We start from the raw sequence: 12100 nt of genomic DNA on the forward strand, positions 1-12100 counted from the left end.
CTGGCAGCGATGATGGTGACAACGGAGTTGGAGCGGTGCGGACTGGAAGGCTCTCTTGACTGCGGTGGTGAGAGACAAGACAGAGGAGGTTGTCACCGGGGTGAGGACGACTACAGCGCTGGTGGTTTTATTGGCCGAAGTGGTGAACGGCGGTGGAGCGGTGATGGTTTTTGTTGGTTTAGAGAGAGAGAAGATCGGGAGAGGAAAGAGAGAAAAGTTATGCGCCCAATTTTATTTTAGAATTGAGGGATTAGAATTTATTTTGATAGATGATGGATTTGATCTAAGTCATTGATCGGATGAGATTAATGGTTGTGATTAAAATTGAGAAGGGGATAAAAATTATTTTAAAATTAAAAATAGGCTAAAATTGAAATCAATTGAGTATAAGGATGAATAGAATTTAAATAAATTGGAGGTAATTGAATTGACTTAGGCTACTATTATAATAATGACCAAAAAAATAATGAGACATTGATGTAAACTTAATGTTACATAAAATAACAATAACAACAACAACAATAATAATAATAATAACATTTAATCCAAAAATCTATTTGATTCAAGAAAAATGTGTAAAAATACTAACATTTAAAAAATTAATAATTTTTCTAAAATAGCAGCCTAAATGTAGTATCGGGAGGTCAAAATTTGATGTCAACAACATGTGTGAAAAAATAATTTAATAAATATTAAAAAAATATGTAAAATGTTATATTCGAATTAATCAATCGTAAGTAATAACAATAATTTGTATATTTTAAAAATAATAAATGTGACACGTCGTTATTTATTTTATATCAAAATAATACGTAAAATATATCAATATTCAAAATTAATAATTTATTGGAAACTCGTAGGTTATCACTAACCCAAATTTTACTGAAAAGATTACTACATATTTGTGGCGACATACACATAGTCACCACTAAATATATCATTATTAGTGGCGACTAAGTCGCCACAAAAGTCTTTTAGTAGCGACAACTCGTAGGTCGTCACTAACCCAAATTTTGTAGAAAAAATTACTACATTTCTGTGGCGACCTACACATTGTCGCCGCTAAATATGTCATTATTAGTAGCTACTTTAACGGTCGCCCCTAAATCGTAAACCTTTTATGGCAACCTTTGTATGTCGCCACAAAAATCCTAATTTTTGTGGCAACTGTTGTGGTCGCTACTGAAAGTCGTCACGAAAAACTGTATTTCTTGTAGTGCTAGTTCTCTTATTTTTTTTAAGACTTGATTTGTTTGTGCCTATAAATGCTCTTAATAGGTTTTGTATTTTTTCTTATGTTCTATTACCATTTTTTAGTCTATATTCTTGTCCTTGAGAGTTGTAAACACATTATTTTGAGAGTTTTAATTCATAGCTGAGATTTCTGTTCATCTTCTTCTTGTAAGTGCATTATTATGATTTCTTTGAAGAATTATTATTTTGTTCTCGCAATTATGAGTAGCTAATCACCACAACTAGAATTTTAGAAATCATGACAGATTAACGAAGTAGGGTTCGAAGTACAAGGTGATTCTCAATGGGTGTTTGTGCGTCTATTATTGTTATCTTTGCTTTGATTTTTGTTAACGGTGGCCGACGGTGGAACTCGCCTTATCTTTACTTGCTTTCAAAAAGGGGTAACAAATGAAAAATAGAACAAACAACATAGACTTGGATTTATTAATCTTTACTTAATAACTTGAGTCGCAAATGCAGAAAAGCTAATCTAGGATCCAAGATAAGGATTAGATCGCAAAACTCATGATGAGACGTGAAAGTGTGATTGAGGATAGTCATCTAATAGGGGCTTAAGGTGGTTTAGATGAACTTAACTTATTGATCAACACCAATATAAAGAAACTACAAAGTTATGAAATTATGGGGAACACAGTCTTAGCGTCTCCCATCTATCCATCACAAACTTGACGGAACTTACAATTGTTACTTGTTCAAAGACATACTTTAACGCCACCCCACCCCTACCTCCGCCCCTCCCCCAATTTATGAAAATAATTTACTAATTGTTTACATAACCATATCAACCGAGCTCCTAGCTATATTTCCTGTGAAATCGATCCTAACTTTAGTTACGTTCTATATTTGACAGCAACCGCTTTATACTTTACAGTGAGGTATAATCTGGGTGACATCAATATCTATAATCAGAAGTAATTAACTTCAACTATGGGATGAGTTATCTAAGAAAGACACTATTTTTTATTCAAAAAATATTTTATTTGAAAATAAGTGAATTTCGAACTTGCTTTATGATATTTGATAAGGTATAAGCCAAAAATAACTATCTCTAAAGTATTTATGTAAAATCAAGATAAATACAGTGCTGGTGGAGGTACAGGTAGAAGTGTGAAGGTGGTGGAGGTGGGGGCTATAGTGTGAGATTAGATGTATTAGAGGACAGAGAAGAATGAAATATCATTTATAAACTTGTTTTTTTATAATTTTTCCAGAAAAAATTATTTTCTTCTTTTATAAGGAACTTATTTTCTTGAAAGAATTATTTTTGCCCATACCAAACAGACGTGTGATTCTAGTAACATTTGACTAAAAACTGTAGTTTTATTGTGTTTTTGGGTACAAGAATCTGTATTTAGGGATAACAACTTCAACACTAGTTCAAGTTTAAAACAAGAACACTATGAAGTACAAAAACACCCTCAACACAAGATCAAAGTGATCTTTCTAAGAAGTGTGTTTTATTTTTTTAAAAAAATTAAGATGAAACAAAAATATAAAGCCAAGTCCCCCGATTTCATGGAGTGTCCTTAAGGAATAATTTTCTTCATTGTACCCAAGGTTTTAGAATCTTCCTCCCAAGATAAAATGACCTTCAATCCTACTATAGTGGTACCTCAAATAATTGAATTTGTCGAACTCACTCAACGATTTGATTGATCATAAAGAATGTTTTGAAGACAAGAAGAGTTTTTATTTCAGAAAAATTTCATTCATTTCTAAACCTGTGGATGAAAGCATGTTTATATAGTCATCAGATGCCTCTTCTGAAAGGTGGCAATGGTTCACTTAAAAGGTGTATCCTTTGGAAGAGTCATGTCTATTCATTCAAAATATTGTGTCTTTTTCTGAACAGACACAACTATCTGAACAATCACACCTTTTCCAAAATAATATGTCTTTTGCTCAAAGGTTGTGTCCCTCCATTTTCCATTCACACCAATTAACCCTAACAATCCCCCACATGAATAGGGAATGACTATTCTTTGTAAAACTTTACGGACAAGTATGTGATCATCAAGCAAAGACTGATTGCATCTAGATAAGTGGGTTTCCCTTTAAACTTTCCGTAGTGAACATGCATCGGATGCACTCGGTCAATCGATAGATTTGATATCTTTGAACCGTCGAGCTTTAATGTACACCTAGACAACATATGTCACACAACGAGCCTTTTACCATTTATGGTTCTCACGGTTTTGTTCTTTTCAGCCATGAACACGTCCTGGATTCATGAGAGCTTAGAGAATAGGCCTTTACTAACATTCTCCTTGAAGCGGCTTCCACTTCGTCCTCACATGGGTGATTTCTAAACTTTCAATTCGATAGATTAAACTATTTGGTCAAATTTACCAAATTTAGATAATCATTAAAAGACTTCTCATCTTAAATCTTATCCTTGTTTACTAAACATTGTCTACATCATAAGAATGGGTTGGTATTTTGACAATGTTGAACCTGCCAAACACAACTTTGTTTGATCTCCTTGAACCTAGATCTTAGGATTTCCATTCTACTAGGTAGAGTTACCACCATGCTAACATGTCTTAGGCCTTAAACCCATTCTCTTGGATGTCATTTCCACTCTTTCTCTAGATAGGCCTTTTGTAAGTGAATCCGACACATTATTCTTTGACTTCACATAGTCAACAGTGATAATTTCACTAGAGAGAAGTTCTCTAACGGTATTATGTCTCCGTCGTATGTGACGATATTTACCATTGTACATCATGCTCCCTGCCCTACCTAGTGTTGCTTGGCTATCACAGTGTATACATACTGGTGCCACTGGTTTGGGCCAATAAGAAATATCTTCCAAGAAATTTTAGAGCCATTCTATTTCTTCACCAACTTTATCCAATGCGATAAATTCAGATTCTATTGTAGAGCGAGCAATACAAGTCTGTTTGGATGATTTCCAAGAGACTGCTCCTCCACTGATAGTAAATACATATCCACTTGTAGATTTTACTCCGTTCGATCCGGTGATCTAATTTGCATCACAATATCCTTCGAGTATCGCGGGATATTTATTATAATACAAGGCATAGTCTTGAGTGTATTTAAGATACCCCAAAACTCTTTTCATTGCCATCCAATGAGTTTTATTGGGATTACTCGTGTACCGACTCAATTTACTAATAGCATGCTATGTCTAGTCATATACAGTTCATTATATACATTAAACATCCCAATACTTTTGCGTACTCCAATTGTGAGTCACTTTCACCTTCATTCTTTTAAAGTGAAAAGTTCACATCCAATGTAGTCTTGGCAATACTAAATTCCATATACTTAAATTTTTTAAATACATTTTCGATATAATGAGACTGTGACAATGCCAACCCTTGTAGAGTTTAATGGATCTTTATTTCTAAGATCACATCCGCAACTCCAAGGTCTTTCATATCGAACTTACTCTTGAGCATTCTTTTTGTTGCATTTATGTCAGAAATATCTCTGACACACAATGAATTGGTTATTTGGAGTGTCTTTAATATAAACACATTTATCACATTCATTTATTTTGAATCGATTTACCAAGATGGCTTGGTCAAACTTCGCATGCCATTGTTTAGGTGCTTGCTTTATTCCATACAATGACTTAATAAATTTACACACTTTATTCTTCTTTCCTGTAACCACAAAACCCTTAGGTTGTTTCATGTATATTTCTACCTCCAATTCTCCATTTAGGAATGCGGTTTTCATATCCATTTGATGGATTTCAAGACTATATACCGCAGCCAAGGTAATTAACATTCGAATCGATGTTATCCTTGTTACTGGAGAGTATGTATAAAAGTAATCAAGGCCTTCTTTTTGTTAGAAGCCTTTTACTATAAGACTTGCCTTGTATTTGTCAATAGTACCATCCACTTTCATTTTCCTTTTGAAGATCCATTTTAAACCTAAAGGTTTATTTCCTAGAGGAAGATCAACTAATTCCCACGTATGGTTGCTTAAGATTGAATCAATCTCACTGTTGACTGCCTCTTTCCAAAAGGATGAGTCTGACGATGACATCGCTTCTTTAAATGTTTGAGGCTCATTTTCTAAGTGAAATATTACAAAATCTTATCCAAATGAAGTAGACGTCCTTTAATGTGTACTAAGTCTTGGATTCTCTTCATTATGTACATTCTCACTTGGTTCATCTCGAGGTCGTTTAGATTCTCCACTAGACTGTTCATATCTAATTTTATACGGGTAAATGTTTTCAAAGAATTCAACATTATCTGATTCAATTACCGTATTTTCATTTATATCTGAATGTTTGGATTTATGAACCAAAAAACGACATGCTTTACTGCTTTTAGCATATCCTATGAACACCCAGTCCATAGTCTTAGGTCGTCTCTTAAAATTTTTTGGCATAGGAACTTGGACCTTTGCTAGATACCCCGACACTTTGAAATATTTCAAGTTGGATTTCCTTCCTTTTCATTTTTCATAAGGAATTGATTGTTTCTTACTATGGGGGACTCTATTGAGTATATGATTAGCTGTAAGGATAGCCTCCCCCTACAAGTTTTGTAGTAAACCAGAATTTATAAGTAAGGCATTTATCATTTCCTTCAACGTTCGGTTTTTTCATTTCGCAATTCTGTTAGATTGAGGTGAATACGGGACCGTAGTTTGATGGACGATTCCATTCTCTATACATATTTCGGCGAAGGGAGATTTATATTCTCTGTCCCTATCACTTCTTATTATTTTTATCTTTTTCTCTAACTAATTTTCTACTTCAGTTTTGTATTTCCTAAATGCATCTATTGCTTCATCCTTACTATTTAGCAAGTAAATGTATCAGTATCTAGTGCAATCGTCAATATAAATTATGAAATACTTTTTCCCACCATGTGATGGTGTTGACTTTATATCACAAATGTCAGTGTGTATTAAGTCTAAGGGATTGGAATTCCTTTCAACGGACTTATAAGGATGCTTTGCATACTTTGATTCCACACACATTAGACACTTTGATTTATTGCACTCAAAGTTTGGCAAAACCTCTAAGTTAATCAGTTTTCATAATGTTTTGTAATTAACATGGCCTAAACGTTCATGCCACAAATTATAAGACTCAAGCAAGTAAGAAAAAATTGAACTTTTATTTATTTCAGCATTCATTACATTCATCATATAAAGGCCCTCGGTGAGATAGCCTTTTCCTACATACACTTCTCCTTTGCTAATTACAATTTTTCCAGAAATGGTTACATATTTGAATCTGTTCTTTTCTAGAAGTGAAACAAAAATCAAGTTCCTACGTAATTCAGGAACGTACAAGACATTGTTAAGTGTCAAGACCTTTCCTGAAGTCAATTTCAAGCCCACTTTTCCTGTTTCTTCCACCTTAGCCATAGCAGAGTTAGCCATGTAGATCATTTCTTCCCCTTGATCCAAATTGAATGACGAAAATAACTCTTTGTTGGAACAAACATGACAGGTGGCACCAGAATCCATCCACCACTCGCGAGGACTCCTCACCAAGTTGCATTCTGAAAACATAGCACACAGATCATCACATTCTTTGTTGGACTCAATCATATTTTCTTGGTCCTTTTTCTTGCCTTTTTAGGGACACGACAATCCATGAACTTATGGCCAATCATGCCACAGTTGAAGCACTTTTCTTTGAATTTCTTCTTGGGTTGATTGATTCCTTGTTCAACTTTCTTCTATTTCTTAGAATTGTTTTGGTCATCTTCTACAATATGTGCTCCATTAATTATAGAATTCCCTTTTGACCTTCTCTCAGTAGCCTTATTATCCTCTTCAATACGCAGTTAGACAATAAGATCTTTGATAGTCATCTCCTTGTGTTTGTGCTTTAAGTAGTTTTTGAAGTCTTTCCACATAGGTGGTAGCTTCTCAATGATCACTGCTACTTGAAATGCATCATTCACAATCAAACCTACAAATCAGTTTATGTGAGTACTAAGAACTTTTTTAATTTGTTCAACTAAGGTATTTTTCAAAGATATACCTTCCACTAGGAGATCGTGAATGATTACTTATAATTCCTGCACTTGAGAGACAACCGATTTATTATCTATCATTTTAAAGTCCAGGAACCTTGCAACAAAGAATTTCTTAATTCTCACATCCTCTGTCTTGTATTTCCATTCAAGTGCCCCCCACAATTCTTTCGATTTCTTAGTTCCACTGTAAACATTATAGAGGTCATCTTGGAGACCACTCAAGATATAATTCCTGCAAAGGAAGTTTGAGTGCTTCCAAGCCTCTTCAATTATGAAATGCTCTTTGTCCAAGGTTCTCTCGGGCACCTCAAGAGCATCCTCGCTAGTGAACCTTTGAAGGCATAGAGTGGTCAGGTAAAAAAACATCTTTTGTTGCCATCGCTTAAAGTCAATGCCCACAAATTTTTCGAGCTTCTCTACAGGCGCCATTGGTTGCAGAGCATTTGCTTGACTTGTTGAGGCAATACTAGTTGCCCCCATAGTCGTATCTGCATCTTGTATTTGACTTTCGTTAGTCATTTTTTCTTTCACCACAAGACAATAAAATTTAGTATTTTCAGAATACTATTTATAAAGTAAGCAACTTTAAACTCTTCTTCTTGTTTCTAGTTAACGATGAAGTTTTTATGACTTTCAATCATCAACCTAATGATCTTTAACTTGTGATGAAGATTTTATGTATTCGAATCACTAGTTAAGTTTAAACAGAGTAGAAAGCTTAAAGCTTTAATCTCCAAAAACAAGCAATACAGATTCTGCAAGAGTTATTCCGTAACATTGTAGTTTTATGGTGTTTTCGGCTACAGGAATCTGTATTTAGGTACAACAACTTCAACACTAATTCAAGTTTAAAACAAGAACACTATGAAGTACAAAAACACCCTCAACACAAGATCAAAGTGATCTTTCTAAGAAGTGTGTTTTATTTTTATTTTTTTCAAAAATTAAGATGAAACAGAAATATAAAGCCGAGTCCCCCGACTTCATGAAGTGTCCTTAAGAAATAATTTCCCTCACTATACCCGAGATTTTAGAATCTTCCTCCTAGGATAAAATGACTTTCAATCCAACTATAGTGGTACCTCAAATAATTAGATTCGTCAAACTCACTCAACGATTTGATTGATCACAAAGAATGTTTTGAAGACAAAAAGAGTTTTTATTTCTGAAAATTTTTCATTCATTTCTAAACCTGTGGATGAAAGCAGGTTTATATAGACATCAGATGCCTCTTCTGAAAGGTGGCAATGGTTCACTTAAAAGGTGTATCCTTTGGAAGAGTCCTATCTGTTCATTCGAAATATTATGTCTTTTTCTGAACAAACACAACTATCTGAACAGTCATACCTTTTCCAAAATAATATGTTTTTAGCTCAAAGGTTGTGTCCTTCCATTTTCTATTCACACCAATTAAAACCAACAAAAATAACTTGGAATTTTCAAGAAAAATGTCTTAGGACTCGCTGGTTATTAATCGTTTGTATCTCCATTTTGCCTTTCTGGTCATGTGAGGAAGTAAAATTAACAACATTTTCTCTTTTAAGGGCAAAATACAACTTAGTTATGATTAACAATAATAGGAAAATAAAGATAATATAATTTAGGTAACAAACCTTTGATTCTTGCTATGGACACAAGACACCCTAAATCAAAGAGCGACAAAAACATTCAGCAAATTGTAAAAGGAAATAACAGAGAATTGATATAAATAACCGTTCACCAAAATAATAGCCAGTAAATGTATTCTTTTTGGGTATATTATAACATATACATATAATAGATATTTTTGATACATAATAATTAATATGTAGTATATATCTTCTATAGCCAGCAAATATAATTACTTTTTTCGATTGACCAAATATATAACTTGCAAAAGAACAACAAATTTGGCAGTCTTTCTTTGCTAATTCTTTTACATTGACACTGCTTGTAACCCAAATCTCTTGCCAACATAAGGCCACGATAGATGGCCCAGAATTCAGCCACATTCTTCATAAATAAATAAATAGATAAATAATATATATAAGTTACCGATGTATATCATTCAGCTAACTAGTCCATCAATATGGTCAAAATATATAAATATGTAGAATTATGTAATAGATTATATATTTATTATAAACTATTCACAAGCTATACGTCTTTTACATATTTTATAAATAAATGACCGTACGGTTTAGATTCGTAATCATCCCAAAACAAATCTCCATGTAATACTAAATAGTCTACCTAAAGAATTGTGGATTGCAAATTACTTTATCCTTATTAATCAGTTTGCTGTGTTAAATCAATAGTCATTTTTACTAAGAAATAAAATTATTATTACTAGTATTTTTGTGGAGGGAGAAAGGTGAAGAGGAAAATTCCACTTGGGTGGTTTGCTTAGCTAATGCCAGAAAAATTGAAAGAGTTAAATCCACATGGATGACAATATGGTTTATGTCCACATATTCACATGCCTACCATGTTCAATTAAACCTTTGTAACTTTTTTATATGGGTCCACCCAATAGACAACTCACTCTGGTCCATGTCACAAACTCTTTATATTATTGTTAATTACTTCTACCTTCGGAGAATTCAACATGCAGTTGTTGATTTTGTTGAAGAGTTTGAGCAATATAATTTTCACTCACACTGACTATTTCCTAATCTCACCACTGTATTAACTTTGTTGAAGAGTTTGAGCAACATAGATTTTCATTCACACAGACTATTTCCTAATCTCACCAAGTTTTTATTTCGATCCAATCCATTTTACTCTATATTTATGTTTTGCATACTCCTTAAAAAAATCTGTATTAGTTATTCTCTGTCTTCCTTAAATTAATTTTACTTGGCCTATATTATAAATTATTTAAACTTGCTGTATTCATATATTGTAAGCTCAAACTGTGGAAAAGATTTAGCTATAAGTCCACTTTGAAAACTTATTTTGGAAAGTAGAAACTTCTTTTGCCTTGACCTAATTTTTTAGGATTTTGTGGGCCATGGATTTAAGTGGAAAATAAAAAAACCTTTTGGCACCCCTTACGTTTTTTTTAAATCTTTTGGAACCCCTTATGTATTTATTAAATATATTTTTGACCCTACTCTTTCATTAAATACAAAAAAAAATAAAAAAATTCTCTCTCATCCTCTCTCTTTACAACAAGACGTTTCATCTCCCCTTTCCACCATTTTTAATTTCGAGCTCGTATGAATCAGCTCCAACTTCAATCTTCAACTTCAGGTAGGTTATATTCTTGTTCCGGTTAATTTGTGCTCCATATTGATGGAATTTTTTTTATTTTTTTTCGAACTCATTTGTGGGGGGTGAAGTCGTTGGAGTTCAAAAAAATTAAATTTTTTTTTAAAACGGAGCTTGATTTCACTGAAAGTGGTTGTTTTTAATTGGTATTTACTTGATTTTTGACAGATAATTGATTTATATCGATTATCCTTGGCGATTGCATGTTGAAATTTCTTCACTAATTTCCTCGGAATATGGCAAGATATGTGATTTTTCTTAAAACTTTTCTCCAATGTAAGGGTGTTGTAGAAGCATGTTCATGTTGGGGATTTCTTCACTGCGTATTTGATATTTGGACCCAAAAAAATGAATTTTTTTATTAAAAAATAGGGCTTGATTTTACTTATAATTTATTTTTTTAAGTTGGTATTCAGTTTGTTTGTGCATTATTTTTGTTGGATTTTAATTTTCCTCGATGATTGCATTGAGACTTTTTTGCCACTTTTTCTCGATTTGCATGCTAAATATCTGGGTTCCTTCCTGTTTTTGTTCAATATAATGGTGATTTAGATGCATGTTTTTGTGGGAGATGGAGTTATTTTGGAAAAAACTTGTTCTGCAAATTGGCTTTTTTGGTGCTGCAACTGTTGCCATGTTAATAGACTGCTAGGTCAATTAGGTATTGCATATGCTGTAAATTGAAACTTTTTTAAAAAAAAATAAGGCTTAATTTACTTATGATTTTGTATTTTTAAGTTGGTATTCGATTTGTTTGTGCATTGTTTTTTTTGGATTTTAATTTTTCTCGACAATTGCATTGAGTTTGCCAATTTTTCTTGATTTGCGTGCTAAAAATCTGGGTTTCTTCCTATTTTTGTTCAATATAATGGTGATTTAGATGCATGTCCTTGTGGGTGATGGAGTTGTTTTGAAAGAAACGTATTATGCAAATTAGCTTTTTTGGTGTTACAACTGCTGCCATGTTAATAGACTGCTAGGTCAATTAGATATTGTATTTGCAGTTATAGCTGAGAAATATTAATTTTTATCTGTAGATCATAACAAATGGCTAGAGTTAAAAAAATGCAAGGCTGTAGAAGTTGATAGGCCTGAGAAAAGAAAAAAATGATTAGTCGATGAATTGGAGAATAGAAATTGCAGCGAGGAAGTTGTTGAAGCTTCGGTTCGAGATGAGCCGGAGGAAGTAGAAATTAAAGATAGGATAGATGAGGAAGCACTGATCTTACCCCACTGTGCAAGGTTTATTTTGGCTGAGAGGTACGACCTCGCCACAATCCTGGATGATGTCGGATCATTTTCGGCTAAGATATCCGTTAGGTCCCATTTAAAAATATTTAATGAATTCAAAAAGTCGTAGTTGATCAACGTCTGAAGTCTAAGTTTAAGAATTACTATTTTGGTGGTTTATGGGACCTGCCAAAACATATGAAGTTCAACGGAAAGCTTGTCCACTATACATTTCTGCGCCGAGTTGAACCGAACAACAAGCTGCATAAAATATGGTTCAGCATCAATAACAGGCCTGCACGTTTTGGCCCGAAGGAGTTTGCACTAAGCACGAATTTAAACTGTGGGCGTTATCAGCGTGATTCAAAATATGTCAA

Source organism: Capsicum annuum, chromosome 12 (assembly GCF_002878395.1).
Source record: "Capsicum annuum cultivar UCD-10X-F1 chromosome 12, UCD10Xv1.1, whole genome shotgun sequence".
Classification (NCBI taxonomy): Eukaryota; Viridiplantae; Streptophyta; class Magnoliopsida; order Solanales; family Solanaceae; genus Capsicum; species Capsicum annuum.